Source organism: Pygocentrus nattereri, chromosome 2, assembly GCF_015220715.1.
Source record: "Pygocentrus nattereri isolate fPygNat1 chromosome 2, fPygNat1.pri, whole genome shotgun sequence".
NCBI classification, from domain to species: domain Eukaryota; kingdom Metazoa; phylum Chordata; class Actinopteri; order Characiformes; family Serrasalmidae; genus Pygocentrus; species Pygocentrus nattereri.
In genome coordinates, this window is record NC_051212.1 from 3073563 (window position 1) to 3097463 (window position 23901).

Genomic DNA, 23901 nt, shown 5'->3' on the forward strand with positions numbered 1-23901 from the left:
CCTGTGAACTGTCGTTACTCATGATGGAACCAAGTTATCTAGACAGCGTCCACAGGGAGAAAGAGAGTTTAGCGTTTGTGTTTAGAGAACATCACCACACCGTGTTGGACATCAGCCCTCCAGTACCACCGCTAGCTTTACTGCTGCTAACGCCAAGTTAGTCTTTCTTAATCCTAGTCCTGAAAGTCCCAGATGACCCCGTACACCCTAGAAAATGCACAAAACAGATCAGGTAGTTTTATTTACAGTTTAGCAGTGCACGTAATGTGCAGTGTGTGTCTCTAGTGAACACGGTGACCTAGAGATGTCTGGTATGCTGTGTGTCTGAAATAAAGAGATGTGGAATTGAAATGTGGAATGAAAGTCTAGGCCAGTTATTATTCATTCAATTAAAAATACTTTCATAGCAAAAAAGTGATGAATGCAGTTAATGTAGGTTAGTTAATCACAGAGCTGATGTAATTTAATTAGACTGACAGCACTAGTAACAATTCTGAAATAAATAAGAGACAATAAATAAAAAGGTGTTTTCTCTTATTCACTTTGCGGTTACAGAAGACCTCAGATGTTGTTTGTTAAATCTGTTTGTTAAATATTGGTCTTTCAATCATTAATAATTCCATAACTGGTTAATAATTGTTTCATTTTCTGTAAATGTATATAATGACCTAAATAATTCAAGGAAACTGAAGAAAAATCATTTACATTTTACACCCTTTATATTTTAGTCGACTGTATCGACTGTACGTTTAGTCAACTATGTTCTTATGATAATTATGACTAAAACTAGACTAAAACTATTCAAATGACTAAATTATGACTAAAACTAAATTACATTTTAGTCAAAAGACTATGACTAAAACTAAACCATAATTTGCTGTCAGCTTATTTGCCACTTTTCTTGTTCCACCTTAAATGGTGCCTCTGGCGCCATTGGCTAACTGTTGCACCATTTAAGATGGAACAGAAAAACTGGGGAATAAGCTTCACACACCTGCAGGAATGAGTGCTGTGTTGTGGACAGTTTGTCTGTGGGTGCCGTCACTGAGCACTAGGAAAGAATTAAAACAGCTACAAGAAACTGGAACAGGAAGCTCCTTCAGCCTCATCCTGTCTGCAGACAAGGCTTCCAAGCCATTTTTGCCTTTTTCTGTCTGTTTCTTGCATCGTTTCCCCCTCATCAGCAACAACACCTGGTGCTTGATAAAAGTCTCTTATAGTTTCTCCATTAAACTGACTTTAAATGACTGCACACAACGTAAACCAGTCATTTTGAGAAAGTGAGATAGAGCGCCCTATGTGGAAAATCACTTCCTGCCCCATCCTCAATTCACACCACAGCAACACAGTTACATCATGTCATCTGCAAACAACCTATACAGACCTTGTGCACAGGTGCAGAGATCAATGTTGACTTTGCCAGCTGTGCTGATAGAAAACATCATTAATCTGGCCATTTTTATCACCTCACATTTTAGAAATATCTGCATTTGAGTCAGACAGTATTAAAAGAAATGAAACAAATAACAAACAAATAAATAAAACATTGTAAAAGCCAGAAATTGACAACATGTTTTCTTCCAGAACGCCCAGCAAAATCGAACACAGTTGTTTCTGCAGTCATGCACAAGATCTGTATTTCCATCTACAGGTAGAATAAGCAACCAAAATATCAAATTCTATTGATTTAGATCAATCAAAACAAATGAAAAACTGAGTTTTTGGTAGAGATCGAAAGATCAATCGCCTATGTATCAGTATCTGCTGATTTCCAGTGCAAAGACGTGATCAAATGATGCTCATGCAGAGCCGATTGATCCTTCTATTTCTGGCAAACAGCCACCTTTTGTCATTTTTGACTGATCTAAAACAGTAGATTTGAGCTCAGATAGGCTGAGAACATATAAACCAAACCCCTTTCAGATTTATGTATAGACGCACCTTGCATACATGTGCCTAGAAGTCCTGAACCGACTTCTCTCTTCTGCTGAAGTGAGCTCCTTTCATTTGAAGGATGACTGGATTTACTGACAGAAAGACCTCACGAGCAACTTCTGGAAGAGACTGAATATCTTCATCTCCACAACTACAACCAAGTTCTGCAAACAGAAAGGAGAAATTGCACACATGATTGTTCAAGCATTAGAAAACATGACGTCTGCTAATCACCTAAGTGAGCTGTTGACACCACTTTACATGAACACAAACATGACGCTATAAAGTGAAGACAAGAAGTCGCTCAGGAAGATGAGCAGATCTGAAAAAAGCTTCAATCAGGAAAACTAGCCATATTTTTTCATTATTAAACTTTAACAGTATTATAGAACACCACTCCTGCCAAAACCACCAAAAAAAGCTTTCGATTTGTTTAAGGTTGGTCTGTTTTAGATCAGTTCAGTGCACAGCATAGCCAAGCTAGCATCCATGCTGGAGAACGACTCCCACCCCATGCATAAGACTCTGGCAGCACTGGGCTGCTCCTTTAGCGACAGGCTGCTTCACCCCAAGTGTGTGAAGGAACGGCATCACAGGTCCTTCCTTCCTGCTGCTGTTAGACTCTACAACCAGCACTGCTCCCAGCGGAGCACACACACACACACACACACACACACACACACACACTTAAACTCTACACATTGAATGGAAAGTTTCTTCAGTGGAACATAATGTGCAGTATTTTCCCGTTTCCCCGTGTGCAATTATCTGTAAAGAACTTGCAATTATCTGTAAATATATTTAAGAGTCAAAAAGTCCAAAGTCTGACATTTCCTTTATTATTTGACATTGTCCTGTTAATCTATCTATTTTCTGTGCTGAGTGCCTTGCTGTCCCTTTGCTGCTGTAACACTGAATTTCCCACTGTGGGACTAAAAAAGATGATCTGACCTCCTCATTGTTGGCTAGCATATCGCTAACTCCAGATTTCTGTTCCTTCAGATCTTGTAACCCAGTCAGTTTGAAGGCAAAGTCTGTTCCTCGTTGGATTCTCCAAGCTGCACTAAACAGTGAGATGATGATGGACATCACCCAGTGGAGCCCAGTAGTTCCTGCCCCGGTCCTGTGACCCTCACAGCCCCATATCTTTACGCTTCCCTGTGTTTTATGTCAACACTTACCTGTTAAACCGTCTTATTTAGAGTTCTCTGGCAGCGCGTTTAAGCGCGAGACACTAATGTGCGCGAGACTGTTGGGATCCTCGAGGCGAATTTAAAAAGCCAGCGCGAGCGAACCTCTTAACGGACGCTCAGCGGGTTTGTGAGCTCCAGCCGATGACGCCGCTCTTCCGCCGCCTCTTCCAGCCAGTTTATTGTGTACAGCTGCTGCTTCTTGTGTTTGTAAGCAGTAATTTCTGAGCCATTTTTAGTTTCCAGTACATTTTACTCGAGTTCTCCTGTTCGCCGTTTACTAAAGTAAGTAGCTCGGCTAGCTGGCTAACATTCACTATGAGCGGCCGCCTTTCCTGAAGAACCGCAGCTTCGTTTCTTAGGAGCAGTTTCTTCATATTCATCGCTAGAAACGCGTCGAGTCCTGCGAGCAAATCCAGCTCTGTTATTAATCCAGCACTACATCAGTCTCGCGCGATATTATTATCACGTTTTAACGACTTACGGGAATTCCATCCGTTCCTCACCGGCTGCAGCTGAACCACACTGGCGTTTAGTTCTGTGCGGGAAGCCACGCCTCTTCGCGGAGCGCGTGTGAGAGCCGTTTACTCCGCCCAGTTAAATAAAAGAGGGCGGGGCCGACAAAGGTGGCTGCAGGTTTTCACTCTAAAGCAGCCTGAGCACATCTGGCTTTACTTGTTCAGCCCTTGGATGCATCAGTGGGTCTAAAGTGACCTGGTTTAGTCATTATTTGCATCATCTTTTAAACAAAATCTTATAATGTCATATTTTAGAAAACATGTTTTTGATGGCCTGTAATGTGAAAGTGTTAGTGTTGTCATTTAAAATGCTCTATCTATCTATCTATCTATCTATCTATCTATCTATCTATCTATCTATCTATCTATCTATCTATCAATCAGAGGTTCACCAATCTGTGAATATTGCATCTAATAATTTTCTTTAAAGAAGTGCAAATATTTTAGCCATGACTGTATACAGCTTTATATTATTAGTCAAAAACTTTCTGATCAATTACTTTAGGTCAATACAATAAATAAGATATGAACTATTTAAAACAAGAACCGTAATTACAAACTGCTAAACAGAATGTACTTTTCCTAGGACACATGTTCTGAAGGTGCAGTTGGTACAGTGAGACTGCTGTTTATCCATTTCTGTTCTTATTGTGCATTATTTCAGACCAACACCCTCTCACTAAGTGGAGGCCACACAATGAAGAAGACAATACGGCGGATTGCCAGCAAGGTCTTCACCCCAAACCTGGCAAAAAGCCTTAACTGGTGTGGCAGGGGACACAAGCGAGGTTAAAGCAGACAGCCTGTGGACAGTATATTAGAACCACTTACATCTTACATTATCTGCTGTAACATGAAGGACAGGCGTCACGCAACAAAACCACGCCCAAATGAATCAGAATATTAATGAGGCCATTATCAATCGAAATACTACACCATCATGTACTAAGTTACATCAACCTTATGATAGATGTACAGCAGGGGTGTCCAAAGTGTGGCTGCAGACAGATTTTTATTGGCCGCTGTAACGTAAGAAAACATTATTGTTGCAATTTTTCCTTTCGCCTGACGGGGGCAGAAGTGCATACATGTATATTAGCAACTGAAGTTAAACGTAAGAGCCTTTATTTTTCTGACTGGACTCCTGAATTTATGGAACGGCGTCTAGTGACGGCTACGTCAAAAAAGCGCCAAGTCGACAGTGAGAACCGGCGATTTTAAAAGAGATGAACGTCAGGGTATTTTTTCGTAGCGAGATGCTGCAAATGCGTGTGTCTCTTATGGGCACGTGGAGCACCGGAGAACCAGACCAGAGCGAGTTATGAGGTGGCTAAGCTAGTCGCTCAGCAGTGACACTGAGGCGTTTAAACACTCCAGCAGCACTGCTGTGTCTGATCCACTCAGACCAGCGTAACACTCCGTGTCACTGCTGAGAAAAAAAGGCTTTTCATTCCATAATACGTGACTTACGAAATCTAAGACTTGCTGCTATTGAGTTCCATAAGTTTGGTAATGCAGTGACTGAGTGAAATACAGTGTAGAGAAAAGCTGAAGACACTTGATGCTGAAATGTTGTTCAGCACATGTTCAGACAGAACTTGCAGTATGTTGCAGTGTTGATAGTCTGCTGCTGCAATTACAGTCAAATTAGATTAATTAGTTAAATAATTATTAATTATTCTGTACATTTGTGTTTTTTAATATTTTGAATACGATGTTATATAATGTATGAATAACACTTTTGGAAAAGGAGGCCGGTCCTTAGGTGTTTTGATATCGTCCAGTCTGGCCCCCTTTGAAAAAAGTTCGGGCACTCCTGATCTACAGTGTTTAGCTGGGTCACACTGAGGAGGCCAGGGGTTAGACAGTGCAACATGCTGGTTTATGAGTCGTCTTTCAATGAGGAAAATAACTATTAAGAACATTTTAGCTCAATTTACCCAAACAGCCACACTGCCTCGAGAAATGACATGAGCTAGTGCAAATGCGGCAGCCACCTCAGGGACGGCTAGCACGTGGTAACGATAGCCGAGTTCACTCGCTTCATTTATTTGACAAAATAAGTTCCCTGGATGCACCTGTGAGCTTTAAATATGCCACAAATCCAGTACCTATAACAGGATAAACACACACATCACTGATAACCCAGTTAATTTAGCGTGTGAACATGAACTTACCTTTCTCCGGCGGACCTTCGGAAAGCTGCTTTCTTCTTGAGCTTCTTCTAAATTAGGTCAGAGACGTTGATCTATCACGTCATCCATACTGGACGCTTATCGGTCATGTGGTTTTCACGTGTTTTTAAAGTACAGATATTGCCATTCTTACTTTAATTAGGATAGAGTTTTCGACGAAATGGCGCTAAATAACAACACCTTTGTATATTTAGGGAAATACTAGTCCCCTCCAATGAATTACTATGGCTGTAGCATAATCCCTTAAAAACCTGGCCTAATAACAGAGACGGTAGATTATTTATTTCTCACAGGCAGTTCCATTTATTCAGTGTCATACGGCTGATAAATGTATAGTCCTTATGCCTCTTTAATAAGAAGAACAGTAATAATGTTCTACATTTTGACACACAGCTGCCGCAGTGAAGAACCCAGCGCTACCAGCTCCCACGGAATCAGAGGCTGAAAATGCCTAAAGGACTTCCTCCGCCTGGCTCCAGCAAGACGCTCAGCTTTTATCTCCTTAATTCCACATGTTTGTTGCATTCTTTACTCTATTGTTCATTTTCTGTTGAATAAACATGTTAAAATCCCTTTGACATAATTTTGTTTTGGGGTAATAATATTAATAATAATATTAATTAATCACAAAATAATACAGCATCATTTCTATACATCATTTTTCCAGCGTAGATTAGTGTTTGAGTCTTTAGGCTTCTTAATGGCTCATACGATCTCTCTGCTTGTATGTTTTATATCTTTAACTCAGGGAGGAAGAAGAATATCAAATCTAGCTTTGAGGGTAATTTATGTGAGAAGGTTTGATTCTAAATGTCACACATTCAGTTCCGCTCAGATGCTGCATTTTAGGTAGACTGTACATTTCAGTCTGCAGCGCAGCGTATGACCGTGATTTTGGCATCCAAGCCCGATGTTTAAAAGACGTCCTGCAGATGAATAAACGCTCTAGTAAATAGTCTAGGAGAGATCTCAGAGGCGTCTCCGAGACGCAGGCGGGATTATGACGCAGCCAGAAAGGTCTGGAGCGCAGCAGCTGAAGGTCTTTCACGATCCACCAGAGACGCATCAGAGACGAACTGCCGATGAGCTCACGCGCTATTAAACACGCTCTCCAGACGAACTGCGTTACATCCAGCAGACGGCTCTGAGATGTATATGTGCTATCAGGGCAGAAACTATGGGGACCATGCGGATTCCCGCAGGGGCCTCTGGGAACTGACCAGCTCATCCTCAGTTTCAGGAATCATCTGTAAAGGAAAGTTGAGTGGACCTCGGTGATCTGAGCTCCACCTCCTCAGAGAAGACCAAACCGAAAGCAGCTCACCTGGACAGGTAGAGGAACAGCAGCAGGTCGGCGTCTGAGCCCGAGAGAGGATTTCACACATCAGCGCTGTGGATTCAACACGGTGAGATTATTAATCCGAGAAATGAGGAAGATCGGCTGGAGATCAAAGCAGGACCGGCTGCTTGTGTTTCCTCTTGGTTTAAACCCGTTTTAATCTGAACTCAGAACCGGACTAAACTCCTCCTCCGAGCTCCAAACTGTGTGGCGGTGAAAGGCGGAGCCGCGGTTCTTCCCGAGATGAAAGGCCTGAAAAGTTTGAGTTAAACAGGTTTAACTGTAGAGAAATAAGGTCTTGCATGTACTGAGGAGTGAGCCTGTGTAGGGCTTTATACGTCAATAAAAGAATATAATCAATACGGAATTTAACAAGCAGTCAATGAAGTGATGATTGAACTGGACTGATATGAATTTTTTGCTGCTGAACCGGGTGTAACTGGAAAGTCAGAGAGATTTAAAATGAAATCTGATCATTTATTTCTTTCCACTTTTGGACCCAGAAGGAGAACCTCTGTTTTGTTACTGTTTAGTAGGAGGAAGTTCCGTAACATCCAGCATTTCACGTCTTTTATACAGTGCTCTATTTTCTTTAATCTGTGTTTGTCATCAGGCTCTGCGTATCGTCTGCATAACAATGAAACTGAATGCCATGGATACTTATACCTGTGCCTAACAGTAACACGTATAATTTATAATAAATAATAATGGTCCTGCCCCGTGATGGACTGGAGACCTGTCCAGGGTGCATCCTGCCTTCCGCCCGATGACTGATGGGATAGGCTCCAGCACCCCCCCGCGACCCTGACGGGTGTCATGTTATGAGATCAATCTGCCAGTTGAGTAGTACTGTGCACTGGAAAGTTGTCCCGGCAGTTGAGAATGAGGAGTGGACTATCAGTTTGAAAATTGAACGCAGCAATGTTCATTTCAAATTAGATTCTGGTGGTCAGGCAAATGTAATTCCTTACTCCTTACTGCAGAGACTAGGAAAAAAGAACTTGCTGAGAAGCACAAACGTGAAGGTGTCCACCTACACAGGAGACAAAATTCACCTAAAAGGAAAATGCAATTTAGAGTGCGACATAAAAATAAAAGGCATGTCATACAGTTTATGGTGGCAAAAAATGATGTAACTCCAATACTGGGAATCCAAACCTGTGTGGAAATGAAACTCATTCAGAGAGTTCAGATGCTGAACAAAAGTGTCTCGGGAGACATTTTCAAGGAATATGCTGATGTGTTTGTGGGTATTGGTTGCCTGGATGGAGAGCACACAATTAAAGTGGATGAAAAAGTGGCACCTAAAGTTCACCCACCTAGGAAAATTCCGGTCACACTGAGAGAAAAACTCAAAACTGAGTTAAAAAGGATGGAAAAAATGAAAATCATTCCAAAGATTGATGAACCGACACAGTGGGTTAATCCCTTTGTGATTGTGGAGAAGACCAATGGGAACTTGAGGATCTGTTTAGATCCACGGGATCTAAACACAGCAGTAATGAGAGAGCATTACCAACTACCCACCGTAGAGGAAATAACATGCAGACTCGCTAAAGCAAAATATTTCTCAGTGCTTGATGCAAGCTCAGGGTTTTGGCAGCTTAAGCTTGACAATGCCAGCTCTCACCTCTGTACTTTTAACACTCCCTTTGGCCGGTACCGATTTTTGCGTCTCCCGTTTGGGATCAATTCGCACCTGAAGTCTTCCACAGGACTGTAAAGCAGTTGTTTGAGGGCATAGACGGTGTTGAGACATATACTGATGATATATTGGTCTGGGGAGCAACCATAGAGCAACATGACCAAAGGTTAAGACAAGTGCTAGAAAGGTCCAGAGTGAAGAACTTCAGACTAAACAAGGAAAAGTGCAAGATTGGTCTTGAGGAGATCAAATATCTTGGCCATATTCTCTCCAAAGATGGCTTGAAACCAGATCCAAGCAAGATAGAGGCAATAAGGAAAATGCCGACCCCTGAATGCAAAAAAGATGTAGAAAGATTCCTAGGCATGGTCACATTTCTAGCCAAATTCATTCCAAACATGTCACAGCATATGGAGCCACTATAGCTTAATATGAGCTATGAGCTTAATAGAGATGATGCTATGTGGCAATGGTAAGCTAAACATCAACAGGCATTTGAAAAGTTGAAAACTATGTTGACAGAGGCCCCTGTACTCAAGTACTATGATGTCAGTCTGCCAGTGACAGTTTCCGTAGATGCTTCAAAATGTGGACTGGGAGCAGTCCTGCTCCAAGAAGACAGACCAGTAGCCTACGCATCACGTGCACTGACAGAGACTGAACAACGCTATGCACAAATAGAAAAAGAAATGCTAGCAATAGTGTTTGGAGTAGAACGCTTTCACCAGTTTGTGTATGGAAGAGAGATCAACGTACAAACAGACCATAAACCTCTGGAGGCAATCATGAAAAAGCCACTAACCAGGGCTCCAGCGAGAATTCAGAGGTTGCTAATGAGACTACACAGATACCAGCTATACAGAGTCCAGTATAAACCTGGAAAAGAAATGCAGGTAGCAGATGCCTTGTCCAGGGCATACTTACCACAGACTGATGTGCCAGATGCTGAAACAGAAGCCCAGGTGCACATGATTATGACAAATCTACCTGTATCAGGTGAGAAGTTGTGTGAGTTCAAAAAAAGAATGTGAAAAAGATGAGAAACTGAAAAAATTGACAGAGACAGTACTGAATGGCTGGCCTGAACAAAGGAGCCAGGTTGCAAGAGAAATACAAGAATACTGGAACTACAGAGAGGAAATTTCAGTGATGAATGGAATTCTGTTTAAAGGGCAACAAATCCTTGTTCCAGCAGCAATGAGATCAGAAATGCTCAGCAGAATTCAAAGTCATTTGGGCATAGAAAGCTGTAAACGGAGAGCTAGAGAGGTTCTTTTCTGGCCTGGTATGTCCAAGAGCATCACTGACATGTTAAATAATTGTGAGGTGTGCAGCCAACATAGAAAATTCCAGAGCAAAGAACCACTGCATCCACATAGTGTTCCAGAAAGGCCATGGCAAAAGATTGGTGTTGACTTATTCACTTTTGACCAGCAAGAGTATCTACTATTAGTGGATTACTATTCAAAATTCACTGAAATAGAGTGGTTGGGGAAAGACACCAAAAGTGCAATAGTCATTTCCCATCTCAAATCACAATTTGCCAGACATGGAATTCCTGATATTGTGATTTCTGATAATGGGCCGCAATTTAGCTCACGAGAATTCCAAACCTTTGCAACACAGTGGGAGTTTTGCCACAAAACGACAAGCCCCCACCATGCACAGTCAAATGGTATGGCCGAGAGAGGAGTACAGACAGTAAAGCTTTTGCTTAAAAAGGCTAAGGCAGATGGTAAAGATCCATACTTCTCCTTGCTGAACCTGAGAAATACCCCTCTTGAGGACCTTGGAGCCTCACCAGCCCAACTACTGATGGGACGGCAAACAAAAACAAGACTTCCAACTCCACCTCAGTTGTTGGAACCTCGCTCAGTGACCAGCTCAGTTAAGCAGCTGTTGGAACGAAGGTAGAGGAAGCAGAAGGAATATTATGACCAAGGGTCTAAACTGCTTCAGAAGCTTCAGATTGGTGACAGTGTCAGGATATGGCGGGACGGAACGTGGAATCCAGCTCAAGTCACTGCACTTACTGAGCACCCAAGGTCATATGTGGTACGAACACCTGATGGACAGCAGTACAGGAGGAACAGAAAGTTTTTGATGAAAACTAAACATGGACAGAGCTGTGAAGCTACTGCTATGGACGGTGGTAATGAGCAACAGATTGCTGAAAGTGAACGCTCATGTGCAACAAAAGAGAGTAACGCACACAACAAGCCCTCAGACCTGGGCATGAGTGACAAAATGTTCCGAAGTTCTCCAGTAAAGACATTAAGTGGTCGAGTAGTTAAGAAGCCTCAGAGACTTATAGAGGAATAGAATACATAATAAGTACTGTTGGAATTGACTGTTTAGTGGTTTAAAGAACTGTTTTACTTTATATTTCAACTGAAAATAAAGAGAGTTCTCTACTGTACATTGTTTAAGACATTACATGTGTGAAGTGTTTAGACACATGGTTTAGGAAGAATTATTTGGGCAGATTAGCATTGATTGTTATGCATTGCTATATGTTTGTTATGTTTCTTTCATTGTGTTTTTCTAAAGAAGAGGGATGTCATGTTATGAGATCAATCCGCCAGTTGAGTAGTACTGTGCACTGGAAAGGTGTCCCGGCAGTTGCAACAGGCAGCATTAAAGATAAGAGCGGAGCTGCTTGAAACATGACTGGTGTCCGTGGTCTGCCTCCATAAACATACCTAACAAAACAACGGGGAAGCGGCTTGAAAAATGGATGGATGGAAATAATGGTCCTAAAATAGAGCCTTGCAGAACTCCAAGTCTTACTTTTGAATAATACCCACTTTATTCCAAAATAATTGAATGGTTATGACATCAGGAGCTGGACATCAATTCTCAAAAATGAAATAATTTATTACAAATGGTCAATTTTAAAAATGTAATACATTCCAAATAATGTGATCAGGATTCATATTATCAGAAAAATACTTTTGTTAATATTAATATCAATATTAGTATTAATATTAGTGATTAGTTGTAGAGCGGTTTTATGTTAGAGATCAGGCTGTTACTTTATTGAGTTTTATTCCATTTTTGATAAAGTTTGCTGCTAAATCTTTCCTCTTTTTCCAGTTCTGGGTGTTATTACTGAGGATAAGACCCCTTATGAAGATGTGTATCAGTATATGAACAGGACAGCAGCTGCTCTGTTTGGTGGACGTGTGATAAAGCTGACAGGTTTAACGCTGACTGATAGAAAAGCCAAAGCAAGGTGAGTGATGAGTTTAACAGTACAGTACAGTGTGTTCTCTCTTCTTCAGGTTCTTCATCGTGACTCCAGGCATCACTTTATTTTTGCCCATTAAGCCCATTATTGTACTGGTGAGGGTGCATTAATGTCCTTCTCCATCTTTATATTGATTTAGTTGCTATTTCCCTTAAAACGAACACCAGTTAGTAAATGAGCAATATTAGAGACGCTTCTCTATGACTGTATTATGGGTGTGGGTCAGTCTGGAGTTCCTGTAGAAGCTCAGGGAGGCAGATGACTGAATGCTGCAGCATCAATATGGGGGCACTGTGTGTGTGAGAGGGTCTGCGGCTGTAAATGAACCACAGGTCAGGTTTATCACTGTAACGTCATCTGCTCGGCGTTTCTCTGCACTACAACATGAAGCGGCTAACAGAACAGAACGGCTGAGGTCTGATCGCAGCAGCTACAGAACAACTCACTACAGCTGTGATCTAAACCACGTCTGTGAGAGTGAAGCTACCTCAGGAACACGGCTGACGAGCGTCGTCCAGGCCTTAACGACAGTTAGTAAATGATACTGAGCTCGTTCACACGCCCAGCAGGGCAGGACACACTGAACTGACTGTACTGCTGGTAGTTATTAATGAGGTTTAAGGGGTTTGACCTCATTAATAGCCTTTTAAACACGGTTTAAACTGGGCAGCCTTATTGTGGGCCTGTTGTGAATTGAAATTGTCTTTCAGATCATCCATCCATCCATCCATTTTCTAAGCCGCTTCTCCGTCAGGGTCGCGGGGGGGAGCTGGAGCCTATCCCAGCAGTCTCATATGATAATACATGAGCTGACAGGGTAAACACATCTGTTCTGATTTCAGGCTGACACAAACACCCTGCTTATAAGATCCACGATGGAACCTCCTACATTCAGCAGTGAGAGAGAACCCAGCACTGTGTCTACGAAGAGTGACCAGTCCCTGGGGCCAGCTCTTAAATTCAGAGGAGAAAGAGAACCCAGCTGTGTGTCTCTGAAGAGTGACCAGTCCATGGGGCATCCTCCTGAATCCAGAGGAGGAGAAAGTGGACCAAGCCATCTGAGTACGTTACGCCCTCCTTGTCTCCACAGTGATCCCGTGTCCTCTGACCCAGAGTGAGTAATGAGCGTCTTTCAGTGCTACACTGATGAGAAATTAATTAGATTAAGATTAAGTGACCCTTATTAGTCCCACAACGGGGAAATTTCACCTCCGCATTTAACCCATCCGTGAAGTGAAACACCACATACACACTAGTGAGCACACACACACTAGGGGGCAGTGAGCACACTTGCCCGGAGCGGTGGGCAGCCCAATCCGCAGCGCCCGGGGAGCAGTTGGGGGTTAGGTGTCTCGCTCAAGGACACCTCAGTCATGTGCTGTCGGCTCTGGGAATCGAACCAGCAACCTTCCGGTCACCAGGCTGGATCCCTAACCTCCAGCCCACGACTGCCCCAGATGTCATAGTTTAAAACTTTGACAGATCACAGCACATTTCCTGTTTTTCACACTTCCTATGACTTTAAAGGCCGAGCATCTAAGCTGATATGAAAGGGTAAAACCCCTCAATAGAGCGAAGGATGAGTTCCAAATTTATAAAATTGTAGCCCAGGAAGACACACAGGACAACAACTTAAAAGCTGCTGGGTCCGTTTATTCTCTATCAGAATTTAGAAGATTTGATTAGTGAGAGGAATTCAGCTCACCTTCACAAAAATACAGCCGTCTGAATTCACCAAGGAAAGAAAACAAACAAACATGCAGATTTGAATGGACCTGGCTTAAATACTTTTCCGGCCTGCCAAAGCCTCGAATGTGTACAGCACAAAGAAAACAAACATTCAGTAAATCCAGCTTTACAGCATTTCTCTACAGTTAAACCTGTTTAACTCAAACCTTTCAGGCCTTTCATCTCGGGAAGAACCACGGCTCCGCCTATTACAATGAACTGTTGATAAACTGAACCTAAAACAATTATGACCCGAGGGCTACCTTATTCGATTGTTGTGGTAACCAACCCAAAGAATTACCTAAATAAGGCACGCAGAGACGTTAAGAGGCTGGTATATTACCAGGTTTATTAAGGATAGAAGATTTGACAGATACACACATCATAGCGATATCAGACCCACTTCTAAAATCACATCACCCTAGCACAATCTGGGCCTCGATGGATTATTAATTACTAATGGTAGAATAACCATGCATAAAAAGGAACCACAATACCAGCCTGGGTTCAACCCCCCATACTAAGTTACACACTGCAATTAAATTAATTCAGTAGACAATCAAATAAATAAATAAATAAATAAATAAATAAATAAAACAAACTTCCAATTACCCACACTAATCAAATCAAAATAAACCAAGCGTGACACAGCAACCTTCAATATTAGGTGGGACAGAAACCCGGCTTAAATGGGCTGAATATCCTCTACCTTTCAGCGTGCTCTTCCTAACCGTCCTTCCTAAATTAAAAAGGCACCAGATGAACCAGAGGTAGAATACTAAGGGCTGCCCTGGGCCAAAAAGCCTCCCAATAATATACTAAAATATTCCTTTATTAACTATTTAAAATGATGTAATGCAGAGATAAAAAAAAAAAAGGGGAAGAAGAAAACAGTGGCTATTGTTGCAGACCGGTTAACTGTAGCAGGTGGGATGCACAGCGCAACTTCACTTTGTAGTACTTCCAGATATCCCCAGGGGCTCACACAAATATCTGCCACGCCACACTGCTGATTCAGAAAGCCCCCCACTCTCCCTTTAAAATGAATAAACAAACCATCGTTAATACACTAAACTGGGACCTCCTGTGGTTACTATTAATAAAAACCACCAATACCTGACAATACTACGACAGTAATACATACCATAACTGCCGGCATTTACAGAGCATTTAAACGGAAAACCAACCGTACCTGTGTAAATGTGGGCTTCTCGCACACACACGGCGCCAGCAGGCTCAGTCACGTTCCTATGGTCTTCCCCAAAAGTTTAAAACGCAAGTTAGCAACATACAGCGTCACGGATCTTCCCGACGCCGAGCTCAGATTTGCCTCCACGAGATCAAACGATGCTTCGTTCTCCCTGCGCAAGACTATATAGCGGGTGAAGCCGAGATCAATCAAAACGCAAGTGTCAAAATAAAAGCCCCCTCTTGCCGGTACAGAGCCACTGGCGGACATGGACGCTATAAAAGTCGCTACAATTAAACGACCATTTTCAACCTAACGGTCTCACCTTTTGCCCTATGCTTCTACCCCTCACACTATTAAGGAGCTGCCTTATCGCTTTCCACAGCTAACACGGATCATGTAGGCAAACTGACCTGCTGACCTGCTGAAAAGATCTCCACGCACCAAAATCTCTGTCCTGTGCTTTAAACCTTTTCTCCCACAGCCAGCACACTGCAGCTCCACCCAGCGTCTTCTGGTTTCCTTAACCGCACTCGCTCTGCTAAACAGTCATCAGTTTGCCGCGTTGTGTGAGTAATGGAGCACAGGTTCAAGTTAGCCAGCTACTAAAAACAGCTAGGCTGGGATGATAGCACTCCCCCGCTTTCCAGTGCCTCACAGCTTCCTTGGTTTACTTTGGTTTAAATCAGGCTGTAACTCACATGAACCACTTGTTTCTTTCACTTTCGTTGCTTGGGAATGCATTAATACTAAAACATGACTGAGCTCTGTAACAGTGATGTAGTTGTGAGGAGCAGATGTGATTTAACGCAGCTAAAGCTTGTGAGGATGTACAGAAAGAGGTGAGTTCACTGTAGGTCAGTACAGCTACACCAATTATCTCGTCACTCACGCTTGGTCACAGAAGAACAGATCGCCGGTCGCTCCACTCAAACAAGGAATGTATAACTCCATGTTTCAGACATTGCTAAACACTCATTTTACTCGTGGCCCCCCTCTCTAATCTTTGAAAAAATCTCCTGGTGATGGCAGTTGCAGTAGAAAACTCCACCAGGGCTGTCTCTAGAACATGGAAGTGTGAGAATGATGTATTATATCAAAAAGTTATCACACCTTTCTTGTCACTCTATTAAGGAAAGTTGCATCATGATTACTATCGTTATTGTTTTATCGCCCAGCCCAAATTGGCATATATTTAAATCTTCAAATATTGAATAAATTCAGCATATATTCCCGAAAACATTACAAACATTTCACTTTGAAGGCACCAGGTAGCGTGACAGAGCCCAGGACCTTTACATGCCCGACAAATGCCTCTATCATATCACCTGGTTCCTCTGAAGTCTCCACCCATCCTGTAAACTCCACCTCCCATGATTCATTTGGTTCTGACATCAGAGTCACAAGCCCAACACAAACCAATCACAGCCAATTACACAGGCCCTCTTCCTCTGAGTTCTGACTGCCTTCACCTGTTCTCATGATCTCTGTTTGTATATACAGGATGGGCCATTTATATGGATACACCTAAATAAAATGGGAATGGTTGGTCAAAACTTTTCAAGATGGGTGGTGACCATGGTGGCCATTTTGGATCCAACTTTAGTTTTTTCAATAGGAAGAGGGTCATGTGACACATGAAACTTATTAAGAATTTCTCAAGAAAAACAATGGTGTGCTTGGTTTTAACGGAACTTTATTCTTTCATGAGTTATTTACAAGTTTCTGACCAGGTCCGAGCCTTCCTAGATGAACAGTTTCCTGGAAAGTGGATTGGTCGTCGTGGGCCAGTTTAATGGCCCTGTTCTGGCGGATGTTACTCCTCGCCAGCAGAGGGTGCTGTTGTCTTGGTGTTCATTTTATGTGTTGCAATAGCCAATGAAAATGCCAGTGAGCCAGCAAGCAGGAAATGGACAGGAAATAGTCAGTTGTGCTGGATAGAAGTACACATGTTTGAAGTGTGCCTAAATCTGTATCCATCCATTTTCGTTGCTTTACGGAAAGCATTATCTGTAAGTAATATTACTTATTAGCACCTCCTCATGCAATATTATTGTTTTTGGACTAGAAATGTTTAAGATGATCACATTTAATTGTGTTTACATTGATGGCGTGGTTGCACCATGGTGCTGCGTGATTGGGAATTTGCATCTTTGCACCTTGTTCTGCATTGTACCTATGTAGCTGCATTGCTTGTGGATTTCTCCAGTGTGTTAAAGGGATTAATTACACTATACCTATTCAAGTGTTCTGGTTTATATGCTACATGCAGCTCATGTTTAATTTCCATATGTTCAGAAAGTATTTGAATGTGCAATATTCACACTTCAAGCAAGCATCTGAAAGTGTTTTATAATTTGTTACAGTTTCACTCTGTCATCATTCGAAGGAAAGTGTCTCAATAATAAAGACCATACGCCTGTCATTTGTCGAAGAGTTTATCTGCCTGCTTAGCTGCGTTCAGGTTGAACAGTGAGAGCAGAACAGTGAAAAGATATTAATCCATGGCAACAAATCTCAGACGGATACACATGCCAGCCACACCCAGAACCTGAACATGTCTCAGCCAGGAGATGATGCCATGTCAGCCTTTACCCATGCTTCGAAATCATCAAAGGGCTCTAACGGGTCATTGGCCAGCATTGCTGCACTCAACGCACGAGTCAAAGCAGAGGCAGCACGAGCAAAAGCCGCCTTTGCTCAGAAAGAAATTGAAGTGAGAGTTAAGCAAGCGCAGCTCAAAGTAGAAGAAACACGTCTTGAGGCCACCTTGGATGCACTTCATAAGGAACGCAATGCAGAGGCAGCCCTCGCTGAAGCAAATGTTTATGAGGCTGCAGCGAGTGAAATGGAGGTAGGTCGCTTAAGTGGAGATCTCCGTCAGATGTGCGATAACTCACAACGTACCAGTGAGTATGTGAAAAAACAAAACTATAGGTTTAAAACAACACGAATTGAAGATGCAAAACCTCCTGACATGCCAGTGTCTCCCACATATCTTCCACCCATGTTCGCGGGTGACTCATCAGCCCCCAGTATTACACCATACACCCCCCTACCTCGGAGCCGTGGGAACTTTGGTGCCCCTCGGCCATCCCCAGGTGTCGAGGTGCATCAAACAGCGCCATGCAGTAAACCTCAGCAGGCCTCACAAGAAAATTCAAACATGCGCACATCAACAATCCATCCTTTGGACTTGCTAAAGTGTGGGAGAGGTTGCAAGAGTGTTACGGCTCTCCCGAAGCCTTGGAAAGGGCTCTCTTCGATAAGCTTGAGCGTTTCCCCCGAATCACGAATAAGGACCCCCGTCTACTGCGTGACTTAGGGGACCTTCTTTTGGAGATAGACTCTGCCAAAGGTGAAGGCTACATACCAGGCTTACTTTACCTCGATACCACACGTGGAATCCATCCCATAGTCGATAAACTTCCGTTTGGCCTGCAGGAAAAATGGATGACACATGGAACAAGATACAAGCAAGAGGATCTCGTGTCATTCCCTCCTTTCTCCGTTTTTGCTGCCTTCATTAGAAACGAAGCCAGTATGAGAAACGACCCCAGCTTCAGGTCCTCTGCTCCTCAAACCATCGAGACCCCCAAAAGGGAGAGTTATCTGGGGAGGCGTGAAAGGACAAGGATGTCTGTTTCTGTCAACAGGATGGAAGTGGTTAATCATGAACAAAGCGTCGAAAGGAGGGTCTGGGATCCCGATAAAGAGTGTCCTATCCACAAAAAGCCTCATGCGCTCAAAAAATGTAGAGCATTCCGGGAGAAGGCCTTGGAAGAACGTAAGGCTTACCTGAAACAGAACTAGATATGCTTCCGATGCTGTGCCTCCTCCAGCCACCAGGCTAAGAACTGTAAGGCAGAAATACACTGTGTGGAGTGTGGCAGCGATTCACATATCACCGCTCTCCATGCCGGTCCTGCACCATGGAAAAGACGCACAGCTGCAGACCCCGACTCCGATCATGGCGGGGAGGGAGAGTCAACTTTACCCACAGCCACCTCCATATGCACAGAGGTATGTGGAGATAAGTCCATCGGGCGGTCATGTGCTAAGATTTGCCTCATCAACGTCTACCCACAAGGCCACCGCGATAAGAAACTGAGAACTTATGCAGTCCTTGATGACCAAAGCAATAAGTCTCTGGCTAGATCTTCACTTTTTGACACATTTGCCATTACCAAGAACTCTTCCCCATACATTAAGACTTGTGCAGGAGTTTTGGAGGTGACTGGAAGAAGAGCGACTCACTTTACTGTGCAATCACTGGATGGCCGATGCAGTCTGCGCCTGCCCACGCTCATTGAATGTGACATGCTCCCTGACAATCATAATGAAATCCCAACCCCTGAGGCAGCTCTCTATCATTCTCACCTCAGAGACATTGCTGCAGAGCTTCCAGCACTTGATCCCCAGGCAGACATTCTGCTGTTACTAGGCAGGGACATTATTCAGGCCCACAAAGTGCTTGATCAATGAAATGGCCCTCCAAATGCTCCATTCGCGCAGAGGCTCGCTCTGGGGTGGGTTATAGTGGGAGACGTCTGTCTTGACAGAGCTCGCAGACCCACTGAGATAAATGTTCTCAAGACAAGCATCTTGGACAACGGGCAACCAAGCTACCTCTTCCCATGTCAAAACAGCATCCAGGTGAAGGAAAACTTCAGCTGTCAAAGTCATCACAAAACTAACTGCCCCAATTTTGGACAAAGAATTGGACTTGAGGAGGCCAACGCCATGGGAGAAACTGTTTTCATACAAACAAGTGCAGATGAAAAACCTTCTTACTCAATCGAGGAGCAAGCCTTCCTGCAGATAATGGAGAATGAAGTCTACCAGGAAGATACAAACAGTTGGGTGGCTCCACTGCCATTCCGCTCACCCAGACCACACCTTCCCAACAATAAACAGCAAGCCATCCAATGCCTCACCTCAGTTTGTCGCATGCTGAAGAAGCGACCTGTAATGAAAAAACATTTTGTGGATTTTATGCAAAACATATTTGATAACGGACATGCGGAACCAGCACCACCACTGAACGAACAAGAGGAGTGCTGGTACCTGCCTTTCTTTGGAGTTTACCACCCTTATAAGCCAGACCAGATAAGGGTGGTCTTTGACTCTAGCGCACGACACCATGGGCTGTCTCTGAATGACGTACTTCTCACAGGTCCAAATCTTAACAATACCCTGATTGGTGTGCTGATGCAGTTCCGCAAGGAACAAGTGGCAGTCACCGCCGATATCAAGCAGATGTTCCATTGTTTCTTAGTGCGAGAAGATCATAGGAACTTCCTGCGCTTCCTTTGGCACCGAAACAACAACATGAAGGAGTCTATAACAGAGTACCGCATGAGAGTGCATGTGTTCGGCAACAGTCCATCACCTGCTGTCGCAATCTATGGGCTCAGAAGAGCATCTGTTGATCATGAGGATGATGATGTCAGGACAAGGCGCCTTGTTGGACGACATTTCTATGTCGACGATGGTCTTATTTCGTTTCCAACTTGTGATGAGGCCATTGATGCTCTCAGGAGGGCCCAAAAAACCCTGGCAGCATCAAATTTGACACTGCACAAGTTTGCTTCCAACAGCATAAATGTGATGAAGGCATTCCCCAAGGAGGACCTCGCAAAGGGACTAAAGGATCTTGATCTAGGAACGGACTTCCCACCCATGCAACGAAGTCTGGGTATAAGCTGGGATGTTGCTACAGATGAGTTCACTTTCCAAGTGTCTGCCACGGAGAAGCCCTATACTCGCAGGGGGGTGTTGTCGACCATAAATAGTCTGTATGATCCTCTTGGGTTCGCAGCTCCTGTTGGAATCCGAGGCAAGGCTTTGTTGAGAGAGCTTACCACAGAGTCTTGTCAGTGGGATGACCCACTTCCTGAGAAGAAGCTCAAAGAATGGTGTGAGTGGAAAAACCCCCTTAAGGATCTAGAACATGTCAGAATCCCAAGGATGTACACTTCCATCTCTCTCAGCAGTTCCACAATCAGGGAGCTTTGCATTTTCTGCGATGCCACTCAAGCCATTGCTGCCGTGGCCTATATCAAGGTCAAGAACGCAGAAGGAAAGAGTGAACTCGGATTTGTGTTTGGCAAGGCCAAGCTAGCACCACTACCAGAGGTAACAGTTCCCAGACTCAAGCTCTGCTCAGCTGTTCTGGCTGTGGAAATTGCAGATGTGCTCATAGAAGAGATGGATGTGAAGTTCTTTTCCGACAGTAAAGTTGTCCTTGGATACATTCGCAATGAGTCGAGAAGATTTTATGTTTATGTAAGCAACCGTGTGCAGAGAATCAGGAAGTCATCCTCACCAGAACAATGGAACTATGTTCCCACAAACATGAACCCAGCGGACCAGGCTTCAAAGTCAATCCCTGCGAACACCTTGATATCAAGCATGTGGCTTAAGGGACCGGACTTCCTGTTGAACCCAGAAAAGGTTGGGACTCACGTGGAATCGTCCTTCAACTTGGTCAATCCGAACTCTGACCCAGAAGTCCGCCCTCTAGTGACATCTTGTGCCACTCAGATCGTAGAATCTCCCTTGGATCCAAGACGTTTTGAATCTTTCTCATCCTGGAGATCTCTTGTAAGAGCCATATCAAGGCTGATCCACATAGCTAACACCTTCAAGCAGAAAAACAGCAGGAGCAGTTGTCGAGGCTGGCACATATGCAAAGGATCCCATCCAGAGGATCTTGCAAAGGCTAAGAGCGTCATCATACGAAGTCTTCAATACAAGGCCTTTCCTGAAGTCTTTGCCCATATTTGAGCAAAGAAAGCTATCCCTAAACAGAGCCACCTCAGTAAGTTGTCTCCTTACCTGGACGATGCGGGATGCCTCAGAGTTGGAGGCCGGCTGTCACTCGCTGATCTTCAGAGTGATGAAAGAAACCCACTCATTGTCCCTCGTCGTCATCACGTAACAATCCTTTTAGTACGCCACTATCATCTGCAAGTACGCCATCAAGGAGGGCATTTCACTGAGGGTGCAGTAAGGTCAGCTGGGCTATGGGTCATCGGTGCAAAGCAATGCATCAGTGCAGTAATTCATGGCTGTGTGACTTGCCGCAAGCTACGTTCGAGTACAGAAACACAAAGGATGGCAGACATGCCAATTGACCGTCTGAGCACAGACCCTCCATTCACTTATGTTGGAGTGGATGTATTCGGACCTTGGACAGTCACTTCCCGTCGAACTCGAGGAGGCTGTGCCAACAGTAAACGGTGGGCAGTCATCTTCAGTTGTATGAGCACCAGAGCCATACACATTGAGGTGGTTGAGTCTATGGAGTCCTCAAGTTTCATCAACGCGATGCGGAGGTTTCTCTCCATCCGTGGCCCTGTCAAACAGTTGAGGTCTGACTGTGGGACCAATTTCTTAGGGGCATGCAAGGAGCTTGGTATTGACTCAAGACACTGTAACGATGAAGCCATACAGAGGTTCTTGGATGACAATGGATGCACTTGGATGTTCAACCCACCTCATGCCTCGCACATGGGAGGTAGCTGGGAACGCATGATTGGTGTGACAAGGCGCATACTTGACTCGATGCTTACAGGCATCACGACCAATCATTTGACCCATGAGGGGTTAACTACCTTTTTAGCAGAGGCTACAGCCATTGTCAATTCACGACCCCTGGTCCCAGTATCCACTGATCCAAGCTATCCACTCATCTTGACACCAGCAACCCTTCTTACTCAAAAGGTTGGAGTTCCAGCCACTCCCCCTGGCGATTTCAACAAAAGCGACCTGTACAAACGCCAGTGGAGGCGGGTGCAAAACCTTTCTAGTGTGTTTTGGCATCGTTGGAAGAACCAATACCTCTCCACCTTGCAAGGTCGAAGGAAATGGCACTCAGAAAAGCCTAATCTTCAGGAAGGGGACCTTGTGCTGCTAAAGGAAGGACAGGTTAAGCGGAGTCACTGGCCAATGGGCGTGGTGGTCAAAACCTTCCCTGGTCATGATGGGAAGGTGAGGAAAGTTGAAGTCAAGATTGCTTCAGGAGGAATGTGTAAAACCTTCTTGCGACCCATAACTGATATCGTGCTCCTCCTGCCAGACACCAAGGACAAAGACTAAAGGAAGATAATATGATTGTGACATCCTGTTGATGTCAGGCGGGGAGTGTTCTGGCAGATGTTACTCCTCGCCAGCAGAGGGTGCTGTTGTCTTGGTGTTCATTTTATGTGTTGCAATAGCCAATGAAAATGCCAGTGAGCCAGCAAGCAGGAAATGGACGTTTGATAGTCAGTTGTGCTGGATAGAAGTACACATGTTTGAAGTGTGCCTAAATCTGTATCCATCCATTTTCGTTGCTTTACGGAAAGCATTATCTGTAAGTAATTTAGCACCTCCTCATGCAATATTATTGTTTTTGGACTAGAAATGTTTAAGATGATCACATTTAATTGTGTTTACATTGATGGCGTGGTTGCACCATGGTGCTGCGTGATTGGGAATTTGCATCTTTGCACCTTGTTCTGCATTGTACCTATGTAGCTGCATTGCTTGTGGATTTCTCCAGTGTGTTAAAGGGATTAATTACACTATACCTATTCAAGTGTTCTGGTTTATATGCTACATGCAGCTCATGTTTAATTTCCATATGTTCAGAAAGTATTTGAATGTGCAATATTGCGTTGACAATCCAACACAATGGGCAGCACTTTGAACACATTTTATAAGTGGTCAGAAACTTGTAAATAACTCGTGAAAATAACGTTACGTTAAAACCAAGCACACCATTGTTTTTCTTGTGAAATTCTTAGTAAGTCTGATGTGTCACACGACCCTCTTCCCATTGAAAAAACTAAAGTTGGATCCAAAATGGCCAACTTCAAAATGGTCACCACCCATCTTGAAAAGTTTTTCCATCCATCCATCCATCC

At 43.7% G+C, this 23901-nt stretch overlaps 2 protein-coding genes across 2 annotated transcripts in view; both read left to right on the forward strand.

Annotated features, from left to right (window-relative positions):
• Positions 1-23901, forward strand: part of LOC108416826 (NACHT, LRR and PYD domains-containing protein 12-like) — a 578836-nt gene that overhangs the window by 497466 nt on the left and 57469 nt on the right.
• The window catches only part of LOC108413785 (NLR family CARD domain-containing protein 3-like), a 35140-nt gene continuing 24393 nt past the window's right edge, over positions 13155-23901 (forward strand). The window contains exon 1 of the mRNA XM_037532316.1: positions 13155-13186. The gene's annotated coding sequence lies outside the window, so the exon portion shown is untranslated. The remainder of the gene's footprint in view (positions 13187-23901) is intronic.